At 50.2% G+C, this 17,740-nt stretch overlaps 30 non-coding genes across 30 annotated transcripts; all 30 read left to right on the top strand.

Annotated features, from left to right (window-relative positions):
- Positions 1-286: 286 nt before the first annotated feature.
- On the top strand, positions 287-358 carry Trnat-cgu. The gene has a single exon. It is a non-coding gene; the product is annotated as a tRNA-Thr (tRNA).
- Positions 359-691: 333 nt separating this feature from the next.
- On the top strand, positions 692-765 carry Trnan-guu. The gene has a single exon. It is a non-coding gene; the product is annotated as a tRNA-Asn (tRNA).
- A 689-nt stretch (positions 766-1,454) lies between these two features.
- Trnat-cgu lies at positions 1,455-1,526 on the top strand. The gene has a single exon. It is a non-coding gene; the product is annotated as a tRNA-Thr (tRNA).
- A 333-nt stretch (positions 1,527-1,859) lies between these two features.
- Trnan-guu lies at positions 1,860-1,933 on the top strand. The gene has a single exon. It is a non-coding gene; the product is annotated as a tRNA-Asn (tRNA).
- A 689-nt stretch (positions 1,934-2,622) lies between these two features.
- Trnat-cgu lies at positions 2,623-2,694 on the top strand. Its single transcript has one exon. It is a non-coding gene; the product is annotated as a tRNA-Thr (tRNA).
- A 333-nt stretch (positions 2,695-3,027) lies between these two features.
- On the top strand, positions 3,028-3,101 carry Trnan-guu. Its single transcript has one exon. It is a non-coding gene; the product is annotated as a tRNA-Asn (tRNA).
- Positions 3,102-3,787: 686 nt separating this feature from the next.
- On the top strand, positions 3,788-3,862 carry Trnat-cgu. The gene has a single exon. It is a non-coding gene; the product is annotated as a tRNA-Thr (tRNA).
- A 333-nt stretch (positions 3,863-4,195) lies between these two features.
- Trnan-guu lies at positions 4,196-4,269 on the top strand. Its single transcript has one exon. It is a non-coding gene; the product is annotated as a tRNA-Asn (tRNA).
- Positions 4,270-4,958: 689 nt separating this feature from the next.
- Trnat-cgu lies at positions 4,959-5,030 on the top strand. The gene has a single exon. It is a non-coding gene; the product is annotated as a tRNA-Thr (tRNA).
- Positions 5,031-5,363: 333 nt separating this feature from the next.
- Trnan-guu lies at positions 5,364-5,437 on the top strand. The gene has a single exon. It is a non-coding gene; the product is annotated as a tRNA-Asn (tRNA).
- Positions 5,438-6,126: 689 nt separating this feature from the next.
- Positions 6,127-6,198, top strand: Trnat-cgu. The gene has a single exon. It is a non-coding gene; the product is annotated as a tRNA-Thr (tRNA).
- A 333-nt stretch (positions 6,199-6,531) lies between these two features.
- On the top strand, positions 6,532-6,605 carry Trnan-guu. Its single transcript has one exon. It is a non-coding gene; the product is annotated as a tRNA-Asn (tRNA).
- Positions 6,606-7,294: 689 nt separating this feature from the next.
- On the top strand, positions 7,295-7,366 carry Trnat-cgu. The gene has a single exon. It is a non-coding gene; the product is annotated as a tRNA-Thr (tRNA).
- A 333-nt stretch (positions 7,367-7,699) lies between these two features.
- Positions 7,700-7,773, top strand: Trnan-guu. The gene has a single exon. It is a non-coding gene; the product is annotated as a tRNA-Asn (tRNA).
- Positions 7,774-8,462: 689 nt separating this feature from the next.
- Positions 8,463-8,534, top strand: Trnat-cgu. Its single transcript has one exon. It is a non-coding gene; the product is annotated as a tRNA-Thr (tRNA).
- Positions 8,535-8,867: 333 nt separating this feature from the next.
- Positions 8,868-8,941, top strand: Trnan-guu. Its single transcript has one exon. It is a non-coding gene; the product is annotated as a tRNA-Asn (tRNA).
- A 689-nt stretch (positions 8,942-9,630) lies between these two features.
- Trnaa-cgc lies at positions 9,631-9,702 on the top strand. The gene has a single exon. It is a non-coding gene; the product is annotated as a tRNA-Ala (tRNA).
- A 333-nt stretch (positions 9,703-10,035) lies between these two features.
- On the top strand, positions 10,036-10,109 carry Trnan-guu. The gene has a single exon. It is a non-coding gene; the product is annotated as a tRNA-Asn (tRNA).
- Positions 10,110-10,798: 689 nt separating this feature from the next.
- Positions 10,799-10,870, top strand: Trnar-ccu. The gene has a single exon. It is a non-coding gene; the product is annotated as a tRNA-Arg (tRNA).
- Positions 10,871-11,203: 333 nt separating this feature from the next.
- Trnan-guu lies at positions 11,204-11,277 on the top strand. The gene has a single exon. It is a non-coding gene; the product is annotated as a tRNA-Asn (tRNA).
- A 689-nt stretch (positions 11,278-11,966) lies between these two features.
- Positions 11,967-12,038, top strand: Trnat-cgu. Its single transcript has one exon. It is a non-coding gene; the product is annotated as a tRNA-Thr (tRNA).
- A 333-nt stretch (positions 12,039-12,371) lies between these two features.
- On the top strand, positions 12,372-12,445 carry Trnan-guu. The gene has a single exon. It is a non-coding gene; the product is annotated as a tRNA-Asn (tRNA).
- A 689-nt stretch (positions 12,446-13,134) lies between these two features.
- On the top strand, positions 13,135-13,206 carry Trnat-cgu. Its single transcript has one exon. It is a non-coding gene; the product is annotated as a tRNA-Thr (tRNA).
- Positions 13,207-13,539: 333 nt separating this feature from the next.
- Positions 13,540-13,613, top strand: Trnan-guu. The gene has a single exon. It is a non-coding gene; the product is annotated as a tRNA-Asn (tRNA).
- Positions 13,614-14,302: 689 nt separating this feature from the next.
- On the top strand, positions 14,303-14,374 carry Trnat-cgu. Its single transcript has one exon. It is a non-coding gene; the product is annotated as a tRNA-Thr (tRNA).
- Positions 14,375-14,707: 333 nt separating this feature from the next.
- Positions 14,708-14,781, top strand: Trnan-guu. The gene has a single exon. It is a non-coding gene; the product is annotated as a tRNA-Asn (tRNA).
- Positions 14,782-15,474: 693 nt separating this feature from the next.
- On the top strand, positions 15,475-15,546 carry Trnat-cgu. Its single transcript has one exon. It is a non-coding gene; the product is annotated as a tRNA-Thr (tRNA).
- Positions 15,547-15,879: 333 nt separating this feature from the next.
- On the top strand, positions 15,880-15,953 carry Trnan-guu. The gene has a single exon. It is a non-coding gene; the product is annotated as a tRNA-Asn (tRNA).
- A 689-nt stretch (positions 15,954-16,642) lies between these two features.
- Trnar-ccu lies at positions 16,643-16,714 on the top strand. The gene has a single exon. It is a non-coding gene; the product is annotated as a tRNA-Arg (tRNA).
- Positions 16,715-17,047: 333 nt separating this feature from the next.
- On the top strand, positions 17,048-17,121 carry Trnan-guu. Its single transcript has one exon. It is a non-coding gene; the product is annotated as a tRNA-Asn (tRNA).
- Positions 17,122-17,740: the final 619 nt, after the last annotated feature.

Here is a 17,740-nt window from a genome sequence, read left to right as displayed (position 1 = left end):
ACAACAGCGCACTGTAGCCAGAGAGAGGAGCCGAAAGGCGCATTTCGCAGTCGAGCCACGCTATCCCACAAGCTGTGCACTAGGTCAGGATTGTGCAGACCGCTAACTTTTGGTGGGCCGACGCTCGTCGTCGATCGTAAGGGCGAAACATTCAAGAGATTTGGAAAACGGCAATGTGGACACCCCCAGCAGCAGCTGTGTGCCAAATCCGATATCTGGTCGAGGGCTGCAAGATTCAGTATGATGAAGTAACAATTTGGGGATAGCTCACAAACGCTAAGCTGCCGCCTTCTTAGCTCAGTGGTAGAGCACTGGTCTCGTAAACCAGGGGTCGTGAGTTCGAACCTCACAGAAGGCATTCATTTTTTAAACCTTCCTGCAAGGAGTGGAGCTATCTCGAGCAGCATCTAACACATGGCAGTACACTGAATGAAAGGGATGTTCTACAACCTATGACAAGTATTCTACTGGCCTCAGAGGTTTTCTGAATGCATAGGCAGAACATTGGTTTGTATGCATTTTGTAGTATAATGTCATGCTTGGCGATGTCATTCGTTTACGAGCCTCGCTACAGTGTGCATGCACGTTATCCATGTGAAGAGGCGTAAGCAAATGCTACCATTCTGCGAGATTCCTGCAGAAGGTATACGAATTGCGTTGATATACAGAGCACAAGGGAGCCAAAGTCAAGGCCTCCGTGGCGCAATCGGCTAGCGCGTTCGGCTGTTAACCGAAAGGTTGGTGGTTCGAGCCCACCTGGGGGCGAAATCGTTTTAACCGGCACCGAGGTGAGGGCATACGTCAACTTTGTTAGAGATACACAGCTAGTGTGACAAGTTGGCTGCGTTTGAGTGATGCCACAGAGCCTTATACACATTCAGCCAAGTGACACTGTAGGTAAAAACATGGCCCTACACAGACGTTCTGCTGTTTTCCTTTTTATTCGTCATGTGTGACACTGCAGTAGAGGGACGCCCGCTACAAAAGACGTATTCTTTACATTCAATTTCAGCATATACGTCGCGAGTGCCATATGACAGGGCCTGTCTCTCGATGTCGATTTGTATTTGGTGTGTCTTAAGTGTCGGTCTGCAGTAGGCCGCTGTTGGCCGAGCGACGTGCAGTCGCCTTACATGAAGCCCCATGGGCAACGCCAGTGCCACTGTGGACAACAGCGCACTGTAGCCAGAGAGAGGAGCCGAAAGGCGCATTTCGCAGTCGAGCCACGCTATCCCACAAGCTGTGCACTAGGTCAGGATTGTGCAGACCGCTAACTTTTGGTGGGCCGACGCTCGTCGTCGATCGTAAGGGCGAAACATTCAAGAGATTTGGAAAACGGCAATGTGGACACCCCCAGCAGCAGCTGTGTGCCAAATCCGATATCTGGTCGAGGGCTGCAAGATTCAGTATGATGAAGTAACAATTTGGGGATAGCTCACAAACGCTAAGCTGCCGCCTTCTTAGCTCAGTGGTAGAGCACTGGTCTCGTAAACCAGGGGTCGTGAGTTCGAACCTCACAGAAGGCATTCATTTTTTAAACCTTCCTGCAAGGAGTGGAGCTATCTCGAGCAGCATCTAACACATGGCAGTACACTGAATGAAAGGGATGTTCTACAACCTATGACAAGTATTCTACTGGCCTCAGAGGTTTTCTGAATGCATAGGCAGAACATTGGTTTGTATGCATTTTGTAGTATAATGTCATGCTTGGCGATGTCATTCGTTTACGAGCCTCGCTACAGTGTGCATGCACGTTATCCATGTGAAGAGGCGCAAGCAAATGCTACCATTCTGCGAGATTCCTGCAGAAGGTATACGAATTGCGTTGATATACAGAGCACAAGGGAGCCAAAGTCAAGGCCTCCGTGGCGCAATCGGCTAGCGCGTTCGGCTGTTAACCGAAAGGTTGGTGGTTCGAGCCCACCTGGGGGCGAAATCGTTTTAACCGGCACCGAGGTGAGGGCATACGTCAACTTTGTTAGAGATACACAGCTAGTGTGACAAGTTGGCTGCGTTTGAGTGATGCCACAGAGCCTTATACACATTCAGCCAAGTGACACTGTAGGTAAAAACATGGCCCTACACAGACGTTCTGCTGTTTTCCTTTTTATTCGTCATGTGTGACACTGCAGTAGAGGGACGCCCGCTACAAAAGACGTATTCTTTACATTCAATTTCAGCATATACGTCGCGAGTGCCATATGACAGGGCCTGTCTCTCGATGTCGATTTGTATTTGGTGTGTCTTAAGTGTCGGTCTGCAGTAGGCCGCTGTTGGCCGAGCGACGTGCAGTCGCCTTACATGAAGCCCCATGGGCAACGCCAGTGCCACTGTGGACAACAGCGCACTGTAGCCAGAGAGAGGAGCCGAAAGGCGCATTTCGCAGTCGAGCCACGCTATCCCACAAGCTGTGCACTAGGTCAGGATTGTGCAGACCGCTAACTTTTGGTGGGCCGACGCTCGTCGTCGATCGTAAGGGCGAAACATTCAAGAGATTTGGAAAACGGCAATGTGGACACCCCCAGCAGCAGCTGTTTGCCAAATCCGATATCTGGTCGAGGGCTGCAAGATTCAGTATGATGAAGTAACAATTTGGGGATAGCTCACAAACGCTAAGCTGCCGCCTTCTTAGCTCAGTGGTAGAGCACTGGTCTCGTAAACCAGGGGTCGTGAGTTCGAACCTCACAGAAGGCATTCATTTTTTAAACCTTCCTGCAAGGAGCGGAGCTATCTCGAGCAGCATCTAACACATGGCAGTACACTGAATGAAAGGGATGTTCTACAACCTATGACAAGTATTCTACTGGCCTCAGAGGTTTTCTGAATGCATAGGCAGAACATTGGTTTGTATGCATTTTGTAGTATAATGTCATGCTTGGCGATGTCATTCGTTTACGAGCCTCGCTACAGTGTGCATGCACGTTATCCATGTGAAGAGGCGTAAGCAAATGCTACCATTCTGCGAGATTCCTGCAGAAGGTATACGAATTGCGTTGATATACAGAGCACAAGGGAGCCAAAGTCAAGGCCTCCGTGGCGCAATCGGCTAGCGCGTTCGGCTGTTAACCGAAAAGTTGGTGGTTCGAGCCCACCCGGGGGCGAAATCGTTTTAACCGGCACCGAGGTGAGGGCATACGTCAACTTTGTTAGAGATACACAGCTAGTGTGACAATTTGGCTGCGTTTGAGTGATGCCACAGAGCCTTATACACATTCAGCCAAGTGACACTGTAGGTAAAAACATGGCCCTACACAGACGTTCTGCTGTTTTCCTTTTTATTCGTCATGTGTGACACTGCAGTAGAGGGACGCCCGCTACAAAAGACGTATTCTTTACATTCAATTTCAGCATATACGTCGCGAGTGCCATATGACAGGGCCTGTCTCTCGATGTCGATTTGTATTTGGTGTGTCTTAAGTGTCGGTCTGCAGTAGGCCGCTGTTGGCCGAGCGACGTGCAGTCGCCTTACATGAAGCCCCATGGGCAACGCCAGTGCCACTGTGGACAACAGCGCACTGTAGCCAGAGAGAGGAGCCGAAAGGCGCATTTCGCAGTCGAGCCACGCTATCCCACAAGCTGTGCACTAGGTCAGGATTGTGCAGACCGCTAACTTTTGGTGGGCCGACGCTCGTCGTCGATCGTAAGGGCGAAACATTCAAGAGATTTGGAAAACGGCAATGTGGACACCCCCAGCAGCAGCTGTGTGCCAAATCCGATATCTGGTCGAGGGCTGCAAGATTCAGTATGATGAAGTAACAATTTGGGGATAGCTCACAAACGCTAAGCTGCCGCCTTCTTAGCTCAGTGGTAGAGCACTGGTCTCGTAAACCAGGGGTCGTGAGTTCGAACCTCACAGACGGCATTCATTTTTTAAACCTTCCTGCAAGGAGCGGAGCTATCTCGAGCAGCATCTAACACATGGCAGTACACTGAATGAAAGGGATGTTCTACAACCTATGACAAGTATTCTACTGGCCTCAGAGGTTTTCTGAATGCATAGGCAGAACATTGGTTTGTATGCATTTTGTAGTATAATGTCATGCTTGGCGATGTCATTCGTTTACGAGCCTCGCTACAGTGTGCATGCACGTTATCCATGTGAAGAGGCGTAAGCAAATGCTACCATTCTGCGAGATTCCTGCAGAAGGTATACGAATTGCGTTGATATACAGAGCACAAGGGAGCCAAAGTCAAGGCCTCCGTGGCGCAATCGGCTAGCGCGTTCGGCTGTTAACCGAAAGGTTGGTGGTTCGAGCCCACCCGGGGGCGAAATCGTTTTAACCGGCACCGAGGTGAGGGCATACGTCAACTTTGTTAGAGATACACAGCTAGTGTGACAATTTGGCTGCGTTTGAGTGATGCCACAGAGCCTTATACACATTCAGCCAAGTGACACTGTAGGTAAAAACATGGCCCTACACAGACGTTCTGCTGTTTTCCTTTTTATTCGTCATGTGTGACACTGCAGTAGAGGGACGCCCGCTACAAAAGACGTATTCTTTACATTCAATTTCAGCATATACGTCGCGAGTGCCATATGACAGGGCCTGTCTCTCGATGTCGATTTGTATTTGGTGTGTCTTAAGTGTCGGTCTGCAGTAGGCCGCTGTTGGCCGAGCGACGTGCAGTCGCCTTACATGAAGCCCCATGGGCAACGCCAGTGCCACTGTGGACAACAGCGCACTGTAGCCAGAGAGAGGAGCCGAAAGGCGCATTTCGCAGTCGAGCCACGCTATCCCACAAGCTGTGCACTAGGTCAGGATTGTGCAGACCGCTAACTTTTGGTGGGCCGACGCTCGTCGTCGATCGTAAGGGCGAAACATTCAAGAGATTTGGAAAACGGCAATGTGGACACCCCCAGCAGCAGCTGTGTGCCAAATCCGATATCTGGTCGAGGGCTGCAAGATTCAGTATGATGAAGTAACAATTTGGGGATAGCTCACAAACGCTAAGCTGCCGCCTTCTTAGCTCAGTGGTAGAGCACTGGTCTCGTAAACCAGGGGTCGTGAGTTCGAACCTCACAGAAGGCATTCATTTTTTAAACCTTCCTGCAAGGAGCGGAGCTATCTCGAGCAGCATCTAACACATGGCAGTACACTGAATGAAAGGGATGTTCTACAACCTATGACAAGTATTCTACTGGCCTCAGAGGTTTTCTGAATGCATAGGCAGAACATTGGTTTGTATGCATTTTGTAGTATAATGTCATGCTTGGCGATGTCATTCGTTTACGAGCCTCGCTACAGTGTGCATGCACGTTATCCATGTGAAGAGGCGTAAGCAAATGCTACCATTCTGCGAGATTCCTGCAGAAGGTATACGAATTGCGTTGATATACAGAGCACAAGGGAGTCAAAGTCAAGGCCTCCGTGGCGCAATCGGCTAGCGCGTTCGGCTGTTAACCGAAAGGTTGGTGGTTCGAGCCCACCCGGGGGCGAAATCGTTTTAACCGGCACCGAGGTGAGGGCATACGTCAACTTTGTTAGAGATACACAGCTAGTGTGACAATTTGGCTGCGTTTGAGTGATGCCACAGAGCCTTATACACATTCAGCCAAGTGACACTGTAGGTAAAAACATGGCCCTACACAGACGTTCTGCTGTTTTCCTTTTTATTCGTCATGTGTGACACTGCAGTAGAGGGACGCCCGCTACAAAAGACGTATTCTTTACATTCAATTTCAGCATATACGTCGCGAGTGCCATATGACAGGGCCTGTCTCTCGATGTCGATTTGTATTTGGTGTGTCTTAAGTGTCGGTCTGCAGTAGGCCGCTGTTGGCCGAGCGACGTGCAGTCGCCTTACATGAAGCCCCATGGGCAACGCCAGTGCCACTGTGGACAACAGCGCACTGTAGCCAGAGAGAGGAGCCGAAAGGCGCATTTCGCAGTCGAGCCACGCTATCCCACAAGCTGTGCACTAGGTCAGGATTGTGCAGACCGCTAACTTTTGGTGGGCCGACGCTCGTCGTCGATCGTAAGGGCGAAACATTCAAGAGATTTGGAAAACGGCAATGTGGACACCCCCAGCAGCAGCTGTGTGCCAAATCCGATATCTGGTCGAGGGCTGCAAGATTCAGTATGATGAAGTAACAATTTGGGGATAGCTCACAAACGCTAAGCTGCCGCCTTCTTAGCTCAGTGGTAGAGCACTGGTCTCGTAAACCAGGGGTCGTGAGTTCGAACCTCACAGAAGGCATTCATTTTTTAAACCTTCCTGCAAGGAGCGTAGCTATCTCGAGCAGCATCTAACACATGGCAGTACACTGAATGAAAGGGATGTTCTACAACCTATGACAAGTATTCTACTGGCCTCAGAGGTTTTCTGAATGCATAGGCAGAACATTGGTTTGTATGCATTTTGTAGTATAATGTCATGCTTGGCGATGTCATTCGTTTACGAGCCTCGCTACAGTGTGCATGCACGTTATCCATGTGAAGAGGCGTAAGCAAATGCTACCATTCTGCGAGATTCCTGCAGAAGGTATACGAATTGCGTTGATATACAGAGCACAAGGGAGCCAAAGTCAAGGCCTCCGTGGCGCAATCGGCTAGCGCGTTCGGCTGTTAACCGAAAGGTTGGTGGTTCGAGCCCACCCGGGGGCGAAATCGTTTCAACCGGCACCGAGGTGAGGGCATACGTCAACTTTGTTAGAGATACACAGCTAGTGTGACAATTTGGCTGCGTTTGAGTGATGCCACAGAGCCTTATACACATTCAGCCAAGTGACACTGTAGGTAAAAACATGGCCCTACACAGACGTTCTGCTGTTTTCCTTTTTATTCGTCATGTGTGACACTGCAGTAGAGGGACGCCCGCTACAAAAGACGTATTCTTTACATTCAATTTCAGCATATACGTCGCGAGTGCCATATGACAGGGCCTGTCTCTCGATGTCGATTTGTATTTGGTGTGTCTTAAGTGTCGGTCTGCAGTAGGCCGCTGTTGGCCGAGCGACGTGCAGTCGCCTTACATGAAGCCCCATGGGCAACGCCAGTGCCACTGTGGACAACAGCGCACTGTAGCCAGAGAGAGGAGCCGAAAGGCGCATTTCGCAGTCGAGCCACGCTATCCCACAAGCTGTGCACTAGGTCAGGATTGTGCAGACCGCTAACTTTTGGTGGGCCGACGCTCGTCGTCGATCGTAAGGGCGAAACATTCAAGAGATTTGGAAAACGGCAATGTGGACACCCCCAGCAGCAGCTGTGTGCCAAATCCGATATCTGGTCGAGGGCTGCAAGATTCAGTATGATGAAGTAACAATTTGGGGATAGCTCACAAACGCTAAGCTGCCGCCTTCTTAGCTCAGTGGTAGAGCACTGGTCTCGTAAACCAGGGGTCGTGAGTTCGAACCTCACAGAAGGCATTCATTTTTTAAACCTTCCTGCAAGGAGCGGAGCTATCTCGAGCAGCATCTAACACATGGCAGTACACTGAATGAAAGGGATGTTCTACAACCTATGACAAGTATTCTACTGGCCTCAGAGGTTTTCTGAATGCATAGGCAGAACATTGGTTTGTATGCATTTTGTAGTATAATGTCATGCTTGGCGATGTCATTCGTTTACGAGCCTCGCTACAGTGTGCATGCACGTTATCCATGTGAAGAGGCGTAAGCAAATGCTACCATTCTGCGAGATTCCTGCAGAAGGTATACGAATTGCGTTGATATACAGAGCACAAGGGAGCCAAAGTCAAGGCCTCCGTGGCGCAATCGGCTAGCGCGTTCGGCTGTTAACCGAAAGGTTGGTGGTTCGAGCCCACCCGGGGGCGAAATCGTTTTAACCGGCACCGAGGTGAGGGCATACGTCAACTTTGTTAGAGATACACAGCTAGTGTGACAATTTGGCTGCGTTTGAGTGATGCCACAGAGCCTTATACACATTCAGCCAAGTGACACTGTAGGTAAAAACATGGCCCTACACAGACGTTCTGCTGTTTTCCTTTTTATTCGTCATGTGTGACACTGCAGTAGAGGGACGCCCGCTACAAAAGACGTATTCTTTACATTCAATTTCAGCATATACGTCGCGAGTGCCATATGACAGGGCCTGTCTCTCGATGTCGATTTGTATTTGGTGTGTCTTAAGTGTCGGTCTGCAGTAGGCCGCTGTTGGCCGAGCGACGTGCAGTCGCCTTACATGAAGCCCCATGGGCAACGCCAGTGCCACTGTGGACAACAGCGCACTGTAGCCAGAGAGAGGAGCCGAAAGGCGCATTTCGCAGTCGAGCCACGCTATCCCACAAGCTGTGCACTAGGTCAGGATTGTGCAGACCGCTAACTTTTGGTGGGCCGACGCTCGTCGTCGATCGTAAGGGCGAAACATTCAAGAGATTTGGAAAACGGCAATGTGGACACCCCCAGCAGCAGCTGTGTGCCAAATCCGATATCTGGTCGAGGGCTGCAAGATTCAGTATGATGAAGTAACAATTTGGGGATAGCTCACAAACGCTAAGCTGCCGCCTTCTTAGCTCAGTGGTAGAGCACTGGTCTCGTAAACCAGGGGTCGTGAGTTCGAACCTCACAGAAGGCATTCATTTTTTAAACCTTCCTGCAAGGAGCGGAGCTATCTCGAGCAGCATCTAACACATGGCAGTACACTGAATGAAAGGGATGTTCTACAACCTATGACAAGTATTCTACTGGCCTCAGAGGTTTTCTGAATGCATAGGCAGAACATTGGTTTGTATGCATTTTGTAGTATAATGTCATGCTTGGCGATGTCATTCGTTTACGAGCCTCGCTACAGTGTGCATGCACGTTATCCATGTGAAGAGGCGTAAGCAAATGCTACCATTCTGCGAGATTCCTGCAGAAGGTATACGAATTGCGTTGATATACAGAGCACAAGGGAGCCAAAGTCAAGGCCTCCGTGGCGCAATCGGCTAGCGCGTTCGGCTGTTAACCGAAAGGTTGGTGGTTCGAGCCCACCCGGGGGCGAAATCGTTTTAACCGGCACCGAGGTGAGGGCATACGTCAACTTTGTTAGAGATACACAGCTAGTGTGACAATTTGGCTGCGTTTGAGTGATGCCACAGAGCCTTATACACATTCAGCCAAGTGACACTGTAGGTAAAAACATGGCCCTACACAGACGTTCTGCTGTTTTCCTTTTTATTCGTCATGTGTGACACTGCAGTAGAGGGACGCCCGCTACAAAAGACGTATTCTTTACATTCAATTTCAGCATATACGTCGCGAGTGCCATATGACAGGGCCTGTCTCTCGATGTCGATTTGTATTTGGTGTGTCTTAAGTGTCGGTCTGCAGTAGGCCGCTGTTGGCCGAGCGACGTGCAGTCGCCTTACATGAAGCCCCATGGGCAACGCCAGTGCCACTGTGGACAACAGCGCACTGTAGCCAGAGAGAGGAGCCGAAAGGCGCATTTCGCAGTCGAGCCACGCTATCCCACAAGCTGTGCACTAGGTCAGGATTGTGCAGACCGCTAACTTTTGGTGGGCCGACGCTCGTCGTCGATCGTAAGGGCGAAACATTCAAGAGATTTGGAAAACGGCAATGTGGACACCCCCAGCAGCAGCTGTGTGCCAAATCCGATATCTGGTCGAGGGCTGCAAGATTCAGTATGATGAAGTAACAATTTGGGGATAGCTCACAAACGCTAAGCTGCCGCCTTCTTAGCTCAGTGGTAGAGCACTGGTCTCGCAAACCAGGGGTCGTGAGTTCGAACCTCACAGAAGGCATTCATTTTTTAAACCTTCCTGCAAGGAGCGGAGCTATCTCGAGCAGCATCTAACACATGGCAGTACACTGAATGAAAGGGATGTTCTACAACCTATGACAAGTATTCTACTGGCCTCAGAGGTTTTCTGAATGCATAGGCAGAACATTGGTTTGTATGCATATTGTAGTATAATGTCATGCTTGGCGATGTCATTCGTTTACGAGCCTCGCTACAGTGTGCATGCACGTTATCCATGTGAAGAGGCGTAAGCAAATGCTACCATTCTGCGAGATTCCTGCAGAAGGTATACGAATTGCGTTGATATACAGAGCACAAGGGAGCCAAAGTCAAGGCCTCCGTGGCGCAATCGGCTAGCGCGTTCGGCTGTTAACCGAAAGGTTGGTGGTTCGAGCCCACCCGGGGGCGAAATCGTTTTAACCGGCACCGAGGTGAGGGCATACGTCAACTTTGTTAGAGATACACAGCTAGTGTGACAATTTGGCTGCGTTTGAGTGATGCCACAGAGCCTTATACACATTCAGCCAAGTGACACTGTAGGTAAAAACATGGCCCTACACAGACGTTCTGCTGTTTTCCTTTTTATTCGTCATGTGTGACACTGCAGTAGAGGGACGCCCGCTACAAAAGACGTATTCTTTACATTCAATTTCAGCATATACGTCGCGAGTGCCATATGACAGGGCCTGTCTCTCGATGTCGATTTGTATTTGGTGTGTCTTAAGTGTCGGTCTGCAGTAGGCCGCTGTTGGCCGAGCGACGTGCAGTCGCCTTACATGAAGCCCCATGGGCAACGCCAGTGCCACTGTGGACAACAGCGCACTGTAGCCAGAGAGAGGAGCCGAAAGGCGCATTTCGCAGTCGAGCCACGCTATCCCACAAGCTGTGCACTAGGTCAGGATTGTGCAGACCGCTAACTTTTGGTGGGCCGACGCTCGTCGTCGATCGTAAGGGCGAAACATTCAAGAGATTTGGAAAACGGCAATGTGGACACCCCCAGCAGCAGCTGTGTGCCAAATCCGATATCTGGTCGAGGGCTGCAAGATTCAGTATGATGAAGTAACAATTTGGGGATAGCTCACAAACGCTAAGCTGCCGCCTTCTTAGCTCAGTGGTAGAGCACTGGTCTCCTAAACCAGGGGTCGTGAGTTCGAACCTCACAGAAGGCATTCGTTTTTTAAACCTTCCTGCAAGGAGCGGAGCTATCTCGAGCTGCATCTAACACATGGCAGTACACTGAATGAATGGGATGTTCTACAACCTATGACAAGTATTCTACTGGCCTCAGAGGTTTTCTGAATGCATAGGCAGAACATTGGTTTGTATGCATTTTGTAGTATAATGTCATGCTTGGCGATGTCATTCGTTTACGAGCCTCGCTACAGTGTGCATGCACGTTATCCATGTGAAGAGGCGTAAGCAAATGCTACCATTCTGCGAGATTCCTGCAGAAGGTATACGAATTGCGTTGATATACAGAGCACAAGGGAGCCAAGGTCAAGGCCTCCGTGGCGCAATCGGCTAGCGCGTTCGGCTGTTAACCGAAAGGTTGGTGGTTCGAGCCCACCCGGGGGCGAAATCGTTTTAACCGGCACCGAGGTGAGGGCATACGTCAACTTTGTTAGAGATACACAGCTAGTGTGACAATTTGGCTGCGTTTGAGTGATGCCACGGAGCCTTATACACATTCAGCCAAGTGACACTGTAGGTAAAAACATGGCCCTACACAGACGTTCTGCTGTTTTCCTTTTTATTCGTCATGTGTGACACTGCAGTAGAGGGACGCCCGCTACAAAAGACGTATTCTTTACATTCAATTTCAGCATATACGTCGCGAGTGCCATATGACAGGGCCTGTCTCTCGATGTCGATTTGTATTTGGTGTGTCTTAAGTGTCGGTCTGCAGTAGGCCGCTGTTGGCCGAGCGACGTGCAGTCGCCTTACATGAAGCCCCATGGGCAACGCCAGTGCCACTGTGGACAACAGCGCACTGTAGCCAGAGAGAGGAGCCGAAAGGCGCATTTCGCAGTCGAGCCACGCTATCCCACAAGCTGTGCACTAGGTCAGGATTGTGCAGACCGCTAACTTTTGGTGGGCCGACGCTCGTCGTCGATCGTAAGGGCGAAACATTCAAGAGATTTGGAAAACGGCAATGTGGACACCCCCAGCAGCAGCTGTTTGCCAAATCCGATATCTGGTCGAGGGCTGCAAGATTCAGTATGATGAAGTAACAATTTGGGGATAGCTCACAAACGCTAAGCTGCCGCCTTCTTAGCTCAGTGGTAGAGCACTGGTCTCGTAAACCAGGGGTCGTGAGTTCGAACCTCACAGAAGGCATTCATTTTTTAAACCTTCCTGCAAGGAGCGGAGCTATCTCGAGCAGCATCTAACACATGGCAGTACACTGAATGAAAGGGATGTTCTACAACCTATGACAAGTATTCTACTGGCCTCAGAGGTTTTCTGAATGCATAGGCAGAACATTGGTTTGTATGCATTTTGTAGTATAATGTCATGCTTGGCGATGTCATTCGTTTACGAGCCTCGCTACAGTGTGCATGCACGTTATCCATGTGAAGAGGCGTAAGCAAATGCTACCATTCTGCGAGATTCCTGCAGAAGGTATACGAATTGCGTTGATATACAGAGCACAAGGGAGCCAAAGTCAAGGCCTCCGTGGCGCAATCGGCTAGCGCGTTCGGCTGTTAACCGAAAGGTTGGTGGTTCGAGCCCACCCGGGGGCGAAATCGTTTTAACCGGCACCGAGGTGAGGGCATACGTCAACTTTGTTAGAGATACACAGCTAGTGTGACAATTTGGCTGCGTTTGAGTGATGCCACAGAGCCTTATACACATTCAGCCAAGTGACACTGTAGGTAAAAACATGGCCCTACACAGACGTTCTGCTGTTTTCCTTTTTATTCGTCATGTGTGACACTGCAGTAGAGGGACGCCCGCTACAAAAGACGTATTCTTTACATTCAATTTCAGCATATACGTCGCGAGTGCCATATGACAGGGCCTGTCTCTCGATGTCGATTTGTATTTGGTGTGTCTTAAGTGTCGGTCTGCAGTAGGCCGCTGTTGGCCGAGCGACGTGCAGTCGCCTTACATGAAGCCCCATGGGCAACGCCAGTGCCACTGTGGACAACAGCGCACTGTAGCCAGAGAGAGGAGCCGAAAGGCGCATTTCGCAGTCGAGCCACGCTATCCCACAAGCTGTGCACTAGGTCAGGATTGTGCAGACCGCTAACTTTTGGTGGGCCGACGCTCGTCGTCGATCGTAAGGGCGAAACATTCAAGAGATTTGGAAAACGGCAATGTGGACACCCCCAGCAGCAGCTGTGTGCCAAATCCGATATCTGGTCGAGGGCTGCAAGATTCAGTATGATGAAGTAACAATTTGGGGATAGCTCACAAACGCTAAGCTGCCGCCTTCTTAGCTCAGTGGTAGAGCACTGGTCTCGTAAACCAGGGGTCGTGAGTTCGAACCTCACAGAAGGCATTCATTTTTTAAACCTTCCTGCAAGGAGCGGAGCTATCTCGAGCAGCATCTAACACATGGCAGTACACTGAATGAAAGGGATGTTCTACAACCTATGACAAGTATTCTACTGGCCTCAGAGGTTTTCTGAATGCATAGGCAGAACATTGGTTTGTATGCATTTTGTAGTATAATGTCATGCTTGGCGATGTCATTCGTTTACGAGCCTCGCTACAGTGTGCATGCACGTTATCCATGTGAAGAGGCGTAAGCAAATGCTACCATTCTGCGAGATTCCTGCAGAAGGTATACGAATTGCGTTGATATACAGAGCACAAGGGAGCCAAAGTCAAGGCCTCCGTGGCGCAATCGGCTAGCGCGTTCGGCTGTTAACCGAAAGGTTGGTGGTTCGAGCCCACCCGGGGGCGAAATCGTTTTAACCGGCACCGAGGTGAGGGCATACGTCAACTTTGTTAGAGATACACAGCTAGTGTGACAATTTGGCTGCGTTTGAGTGATGCCACAGAGCCTTATACACATTCAGCCAAGTGACACTGTAGGTAAAAACATGGCCCTACACAGACGTTCTGCTGTTTTCCTTTTTATTCGTCATGTGTGACACTGCAGTAGAGGGACGCCCGCTACAAAAGACGTATTCTTTACATTCAATTTCAGCATATACGTCGCGAGTGCCATATGACAGGGCCTGTCTCTCGATGTCGATTTGTATTTGGTGTGTCTTAAGTGTCGGTCTGCAGTAGGCCGCTGTTGGCCGAGCGACGTGCAGTCGCCTTACATGAAGCCCCATGGGCAACGCCAGTGCCACTGTGGACAACAGCGCACTGTAGCCAGAGAGAGGAGCCGAAAGGCGCATTTCGCAGTCGAGCCACGCTATCCCACAAGCTGTGCACTAGGTCAGGATTGTGCAGACCGCTAACTTTTGGTGGGCCGACGCTCGTCGTCGATCGTAAGGGCGAAACATTCAAGAGATTTGGAAAACGGCAATGTGGACACCCCCAGCAGCAGCTGTGTGCCAAATCCGATATCTGGTCGAGGGCTGCAAGATTCAGTATGATGAAGTAACAATTTGGGGATAGCTCACAAACGCTAAGCTGCCGCCTTCTTAGCTCAGTGGTAGAGCACTGGTCTCGTAAACCAGGGGTCGTGAGTTCGAACCTCACAGAAGGCATTCATTTTTTAAACCTTCCTGCAAGGAGCGGAGCTATCTCGAGCAGCATCTAACACATGGCAGTACACTGAATGAAAGGGATGTTCTACAACCTATGACAAGTATTCTACTGGCCTCAGAGGTTTTCTGAATGCATAGGCAGAACATTGGTTTGTATGCATTTTGTAGTATAATGTCATGCTTGGCGATGTCATTCGTTTACGAGCCTCGCTACAGTGTGCATGCACGTTATCCATGTGAAGAGGCGTAAGCAAATGCTACCATTCTGCGAGATTCCTGCAGAAGGTATACGAATTGCGTTGATATACAGAGCACAAGGGAGCCAAAGTCAAGGCCTCCGTGGCGCAATCGGCTAGCGCGTTCGGCTGTTAACCGAAAGGTTGGTGGTTCGAGCCCACCCGGGGGCGAAATCGTTTTAACCGGCACCGAGGTGAGGGCATACGTCAACTTTGTTAGAGATACACAGCTAGTGTGACAATTTGGCTGCGTTTGAGTGATGCCACAGAGCCTTATACACATTCAGCCAAGTGACACTGTAGGTAAAAACATGGCCCTACACAGACGTTCTGCTGTTTTCCTTTTTATTCGTCATGTGTGACACTGCAGTAGAGGGACGCCCGCTACAAAAGACGTATTCTTTACATTCAATTTCAGCATATACGTCGCGAGTGCCATATGACAGGGCCTGTCTCTCGATGTCGATTTGTATTTGGTGTGTCTTAAGTGTCGGTCTGCAGTAGGCCGCTGTTGGCCGAGCGACGTGCAGTCGCTCGCTTTACATGAAGCCCCATGGGCAACGCCAGTGCCACTGTGGACAACAGCGCACTGTAGCCAGAGAGAGGAGCCGAAAGGCGCATTTCGCAGTCGAGCCACGCTATCCCACAAGCTGTGCACTAGGTCAGGATTGTGCAGACCGCTAACTTTTGGTGGGCCGACGCTCGTCGTCGATCGTAAGGGCGAAACATTCAAGAGATTTGGAAAACGGCAATGTGGACACCCCCAGCAGCAGCTGTGTGCCAAATCCGATATCTGGTCGAGGGCTGCAAGATTCAGTATGATGAAGTAACAATTTGGGGATAGCTCACAAACGCTAAGCTGCCGCCTTCTTAGCTCAGTGGTAGAGCACTGGTCTCGTAAACCAGGGGTCGTGAGTTCGAACCTCACAGAAGGCATTCATTTTTTAAACCTTCCTGCAAGGAGCGGAGCTATCTCGAGCAGCATCTAACACATGGCAGTACACTGAATGAAAGGGATGTTCTACAACCTATGACAAGTATTCTACTGGCCTCAGAGGTTTTCTGAATGCATAGGCAGAACATTGGTTTGTATGCATTTTGTAGTATAATGTCATGCTTGGCGATGTCATTCGTTTACGAGCCTCGCTACAGTGTGCATGCACGTTATCCATGTGAAGAGGCGTAAGCAAATGCTACCATTCTGCGAGATTCCTGCAGAAGGTATACGAATTGCGTTGATATACAGAGCACAAGGGAGCCAAAGTCAAGGCCTCCGTGGCGCAATCGGCTAGCGCGTTCGGCTGTTAACCGAAAGGTTGGTGGTTCGAGCCCACCCGGGGGCGAAATCGTTTTAACCGGCACCGAGGTGAGGGCATACGTCAACTTTGTTAGAGATACACAGCTAGTGTGACAATTTGGCTGCGTTTGAGTGATGCCACAGAGCCTTATACACATTCAGCCAAGTGACACTGTAGGTAAAAACATGGCCCTACACAGACGTTCTGCTGTTTTCCTTTTTATTCGTCATGTGTGACACTGCAGTAGAGGGACGCCCGCTACAAAAGACGTATTCTTTACATTCAATTTCAGCATATACGTCGCGAGTGCCATATGACAGGGCCTGTCTCTCGATGTCGATTTGTATTTGGTGTGTCTTAAGTGTCGGTCTGCAGTAGGCCGCTGTTGGCCGAGCGACGTGCAGTCGCCTTACATGAAGCCCCATGGGCAACGCCAGTGCCACTGTGGACAACAGCGCACTGTAGCCAGAGAGAGGAGCCGAAAGGCGCATTTCGCAGTCGAGCCACGCTATCCCACAAGCTGTGCACTAGGTCAGGATTGTGCAGACCGCTAACTTTTGGTGGGCCGACGCACGTCGTCGATCGTAAGGGCGAAACATTCAAGAGATTTGGAAAACGGCAATGTGGACACCCCCAGCAGCAGCTGTGTGCCAAATCCGATATCTGGTCGAGGGCTGCAAGATTCAGTATGATGAAGTAACAATTTGGGGATAGCTCACAAACGCTAAGCTGCCGCCTTCTTAGCTCAGTGGTAGAGCACTGGTCTCCTAAACCAGGGGTCGTGAGTTCGAACCTCACAGAAGGCATTCGTTTTTTAAACCTTCCTGCAAGGAGCGGAGCTATCTCGAGCTGCATCTAACACATGGCAGTACACTGAATGAATGGGATGTTCTACAACCTATGACAAGTATTCTACTGGCCTCAGAGGTTTTCTGAATGCATAGGCAGAACATTGGTTTGTATGCATTTTGTAGTATAATGTCATGCTTGGCGATGTCATTCGTTTACGAGCCTCGCTACAGTGTGCATGCACGTTATCCATGTGAAGAGGCGTAAGCAAATGCTACCATTCTGCGAGATTCCTGCAGAAGGTATACGAATTGCGTTGATATACAGAGCACAAGGGAGCCAAGGTCAAGGCCTCCGTGGCGCAATCGGCTAGCGCGTTCGGCTGTTAACCGAAAGGTTGGTGGTTCGAGCCCACCCGGGGGCGAAATCGTTTTAACCGGCACCGAGGTGAGGGCATACGTCAACTTTGTTAGAGATACACAGCTAGTGTGACAATTTGGCTGCGTTTGAGTGATGCCACGGAGCCTTATACACATTCAGCCAAGTGACACTGTAGGTAAAAACATGGCCCTACACAGACGTTCTGCTGTTTTCCTTTTTATTCGTCATGTGTGACACTGCAGTAGAGGGACGCCCGCTACAAAAGACGTATTCTTTACATTCAATTTCAGCATATACGTCGCGAGTGCCATATGACAGGGCCTGTCTCTCGATGTCGATTTGTATTTGGTGTGTCTTAAGTGTCGGTCTGCAGTAGGCCGCTGTTGGCCGAGCGACGTGCAGTCGCCTTACATGAAGCCCCATGGGCAACGCCAGTGCCACTGTGGACAACAGCGCACTGTAGCCAGAGAGAGGAGCCGAAAGGCGCATTTCGCAGTCGAGCCACGCTATCCCACAAGCTGTGCACTAGGTCAGGATTGTGCAGACCGCTAACTTTTGGTGGGCCGACGCTCGTCGTCGATCGTAAGGGCGAAACATTCAAGAGATTTGGAAAACGGCAATGTGGACACCCCCAGCAGCAGCTGTTTGCCAAATCCGATATC

The sequence above is a fragment of the Schistocerca americana genome, chromosome 5, assembly GCF_021461395.2.
Source record: "Schistocerca americana isolate TAMUIC-IGC-003095 chromosome 5, iqSchAmer2.1, whole genome shotgun sequence".
Lineage (NCBI taxonomy): Eukaryota > Metazoa > Arthropoda > Insecta > Orthoptera > Acrididae > Schistocerca > Schistocerca americana.
The sequence above is the reverse complement of the archived record's forward strand: the minus strand, read 5'-3'. Positions and strand labels throughout refer to the sequence as shown.